We start from the raw sequence: 4,570 nt of genomic DNA, 5'->3' as shown, positions 1-4,570 counted from the left end.
CTGCGTTGTGTCGGTGCTGCGCTCTGTCGGTGCTGCGCTCTGTCGGTGCTGCGCTGTGTCGCTACTGCGCTGTGTCGTTGCTGCGCTGTGTCGGTGCTGCGCTCTGTCGGTGCTGCGTTGTGTCGGTGCTGCGTTGTGTCGGTGCTGCGCTGTGTCGGTGCTGCGCTGTGTCGGTGCTGCGCTGTGTCGGTGCTGCGTTGTGTCGGTGCTGCGTTGTGTCGGTGCTGCGTTGTGTCGGTGCTGCGCTCTATTGGTGCTGCACTGTGTCGGTGCTGCGCTGTGTCGGTGCTGCGTTGTGTCGGTGCTGCGCTGTGGCGGTGCTGCGTTGTGCCGGTGCTGCGCTCTGTCGGTGCTGCGCTCTGTCGGTGCTGCACTCTCTCGGTGCTGCATTGTGTCGGTGCGGCGCTCTGTCTGTGCTGCGCTGTGTCGGTGCTGCGCTCTATTGGTGCTGCGCTCTATTGGTGCTGCGCTCTATTGGTGCTGCGCTCTGTCGGTGCTGCGCTGTGTCGGTGCTGCGCTCTATTGGTGCTGCGCTCTATTGGTGCTGCGCTCTGTCGGTGCTGCGCTGTGTCGGTGCTGCGTTGTGTCGGTGCTGCGCTCTGTCGGTGCTGCGCTCTATTGGTGCTGCGCTCTGTCGGTGCTGCATTGTGTCGGTGCTGCGTTGTGTCGGTGCTGCACTGTGTCGGTGCTGCGCTCTATTGGTGCTGCGCTGTGTCGGTGCTGCGCTGTGTCAGTGCTGCGTTGTGTCGGTGCTGCACTGTGTCGGTACTGCGCTCTATTGGTGCTGCGCATTGTCAGTGCTGCGTTGTGTCGGTGCTGCGCTCTATTGGTGCTGCGCTGTGTCGGTGCTGCGCTGTGTCAGTGCTGCGTTGTGTCGGTGCTGCACTGTGTCGGTGCTGCGTTGTGTTGGTGCTGCGCTCTGTCGGTGCTGCACTGTGTCGGTGCTGCGCTCTATTGGTGCTGCGCTCTATTGGTGCTGCGCTCTGTCGGTGCTGCGCTCTGTCCGTGCTGCGCTGTGTCGGTGCTGTGCTGTGTCGGTGCTGCGCTCTGTCGGTGCTGCGTTCTGTCCGTGCTGCGCTGTGTCGGTGCTGCACTGTGTCGGTGCTGCGCTGTGTCGGTGCTGCGCTGTGTCGGTGCTGCGCTGTGTCGGTGCTGCGCTCTATTGGTGCTGCGCTCTGTCGGTGCTGCGCTGTGTCGGTGCTGCGCTGTGTCGGTGCTGCGCTGTGTCGGTGCTGCGCTCTGTCGGTGCTGCGCTGTGTCGGTGCTGCGCTCTCTCAGTGCTGCGCTGTGTCGGTGCTGCGCTCTATTGGTGCTGCGCTCTGTCGGTGCTGCATTGTGTCGGTGCGGCGCTCTGTCTGTGCTGCGCTGTGTCGGTGCTGCGCTGTGTCGGTGCTGCGCTCTGTTGGTGCTGCGCTCTATTGGTGCTGCGCTCTGTCGGTGCTGCGCTGTGTCAGTGCTGCGCTCTATTGGTGCTGCGCTCTATTGGTGCTGCGCTCTGTCGGTGCTGCGTTGTGTCGGTGTGGCGCTCTGTCGGTGCTGCGCTGTGTCGGTGCTGCGCTCTGTCGGTGCTGCGTTGTGTCGCTGCTGCGCTCTGTCGGTGCTGCGCTCTGTCGCTGCTGCGCTCTGTCGGTGCTGCGCTCTGTCGGTGCTGCGCTGTGTCGCTGCTGCGCTCTGTCAGTGCTGCGCTCTGTCGGTGCTGCGCTGTGTCGCTGCTGCGCTCTGTCGGTGCTGCGCTCTGTCGCTGCTGCGCTCTGTCGCTGCTGCGCTCTGTCGGTGCTGCGCTCTGTCGCTGCTGCGCTGTGTCGGTGCTGCGCTCTGTCGCTGCTGCGCTCTGTCAGTGCTGCGTTGTGTCGCTGCTGCGCTCTGTCAGTGCTGCGTTGTGTCACTGCTGCGCTGTGTCGCTGCTGCGCTCTGTCGGTGCTGCGCTCTGTCAGTGCTGCGCTCTGTCGGTGCTGCGCTCTGTCGGTGCTGCGCTCTGTCGGTGCTGCGTTGTGTCGCTGCTGCGCTCTGTCAGTGCTGCGCTCTGTCGGTGCTGCGCTCTGTCGCTGCTGCGCTCTGTCAGTGCTGCGCTCTGTCGGTGCTGCGCTCTGTTGGTGCTGCGCTGTGTCGGTGCTGCGCTCTGTCGGTGCTGCGCTCTGTCGGTGCTGCGTTGTGTCGCTGCTGCGCTCTGTCGCTGCTGCGCTCTGTCGGTGCTGCGCTCTGTCGGTGCTGCGCTCTGTCGGTGCTGCGCTCTGTCGGTGCTGCGCTCTGTCGGTGCTGCGCTCTGTCGGTGCTGCGCTGTGTCGCTGCTGCGCTGTGTCGGTGCTGCGTTGTGTCGGTGCTGCGCTGTGTCGGTGCTGCGCTCTGTCGGTGCTGCGTTGTGTCGCTGCTGCGCTCTGTCGGTGCTGCGCTCTGTCGGTGCTGCGCTGTGTCGGTGCTGCGTTGTGTCGCTGCTGCGCTCTGTCGGTGCTGCGTTGTGTCGCTGCTGCGCTCTGTCGGTGCTGCGCTCTGTCGGTGCTGCGCTCTGTCGGTGCTGCGCTCTGTCGGTGCTGCGCTCTGTCGCTGCTGCGCTCTGTCGGTGCTGCGCTCTGTCGGTGCTGCGCTCTGTTGGTGCTGCGCTCTGTCGCTGCTGCGCTCTGTCGGTGCTGCGCTCTGTTGGTGCTGCGCTGTGTCGCTGCTGCGCTCTGTCGGTGCTGCGCTCTGTCGGTGCTGCGCTCTGTCGGTGCTGCGCTCTGTCGGTGCTGCGTTGTGTCGCTGCTGCGCTCTGTCGGTGCTGCGTTGTGTCGCTGCTGCGCTCTGTCGGTGCTGCGTTGTGTCGCTGCTGCGCTCTGTCGGTGCTGCGCTCTGTTGGTGCTGCGCTCTGTCGCTGCTGCGCTCTGTCGGTGCTGCGCTCTGTTGGTGCTGCGTTGTGTCGCTGCTGCGCTCTGTCGGTGCTGCGCTCTGTCGGTGCTGCGCTCTGTCGGTGCTGCGCTCTGTCGGTGCTGCGCTCTGTCGGTGCTGCGCTGTGTCGGTGCTGCGTTGTGTCGCTGCTGCGCTCTGTCGGTGCTGCGTTGTGTCGCTGCTGCGCTCTGTCGGTGCTGCGCTCTGTCGGTGCTGCGTTGTGTCGCTGCTGCGCTCTGTCGGTGCTGCGCTCTGTCGGTGCTGCGCTCTGTCGGTGCTGCGCTCTGTCGGTGCTGCGTTGTGTCGGTGCTGCGCTGTGTCGCTGCTGCGCTCTGTCGGTGCTGCGCTCTGTCGCTGCTGCGCTCTGTCGGTGCTGCGCTCTGTCGGTGCTGCGCTCTGTCGGTGCTGCGCTGTGTCGCTGCTGCGCTCTGTCGGTGCTGCGCTCTGTCGGTGCTGCGCTCTGTCGGTGCTGCGCTCTGTTGGTGCTGCGCTGTGTCGCTGCTGCGCTCTGTCGGTGCTGCGCTCTGTCGGTGCTGCGCTCCGGTTTCAGGCTGGATTATGCGCTGAAGTCCGTGAGCAGGAGTTGGGGCTAAGACTTTGTCACTCAGATGTGTGTCGGTCACCCAGAGATCCTGCTCTGTGACCCTCCATAATCACCTTGTGACCAGGGACCTGCCAAGTTGTCGATAAACCCCCCGGTGTGGACTGCAGTGAAGATACAACTTGGTGTTTTCCCTCTCTGGAACAAGGAAGAACATGAACTTGAAGATGCCGTTTCCACGACAATCCCAAAACTAAAGGTAAATATAACCGGGAGCGCTGGAGAAGGTGCCAAAAACAATTAATTCCCACCCAGATTCTTGGCGCAGTGTGGCTGGTCTGTCTGTTTTAATGTGGATCGGCAACATTCCACGTAATGCAGTCTTTTTATACTCTTCTCATTGGTATTTATCTTCTGCAGATTTTGCTGCCTTATCTACACCAAAGGCATTCCCAATCCAAGTGTCCATCATAAGGACAGGAATTCCCGGGAGAACTCAACAGCTCAGGCGGCAGAGAAAGAGAGTTAATGTTTCCAGTCTGGATGACTCTGGAGTTCAAATCCCACTGCAAGAAAGCAGCACATTGGGGACACAGCGACATGGTCATAGCGTCATTGGCCTAGGAATCCGTCCCCACCCCCACCCCCCCATTCCTCCACCTGTCCTATCCCCCATTCCCCCACTCCCCATCCCCATCCCCCCACCCCCCATTCCTCTACCTGTCTTATCCCCCATTCCCCCACTCCCCATCCCCCCACCCCCCCATTCCCCCACCCCCTCATCGTCCCACCCCCCATTCCCCCCCCACCCCCCCACACCCTATCCCCGCCACCCCCCCCCCACCCCCCCACCCCCCACCCCACACCCCATCCCCCAATGAATCAGTTGAATGCTGCATTGGGGAGGCACTGAGGGGGGGTGGGCGCAGGATGTATTCTGGGTTTGGGGATTTCAATGTCCATCACCAAGCGTGGCTCGGTGCTGCAGCCACTGGCCGAGCTGGCCAGGTCCGAAAGGATATCATCTGCGAGACTGTAACTGCAAAAAATGTTGAAGAAACCAACAAGAGGGAAAAACAGACTGAACCTCATCCTCACCAATCTGCCGGCTCCAGATGCATCTGTCCATGACAGTATCGGTAGGAGTGACCACCGCGCAGTCCTTGTGGA

Source organism: Mustelus asterias, unplaced genomic scaffold (assembly GCF_964213995.1).
Source record: "Mustelus asterias unplaced genomic scaffold, sMusAst1.hap1.1 HAP1_SCAFFOLD_1910, whole genome shotgun sequence".
NCBI lineage: Eukaryota > Metazoa > Chordata > Chondrichthyes > Carcharhiniformes > Triakidae > Mustelus > Mustelus asterias.
This window is presented reverse-complemented; position numbering follows the sequence as displayed.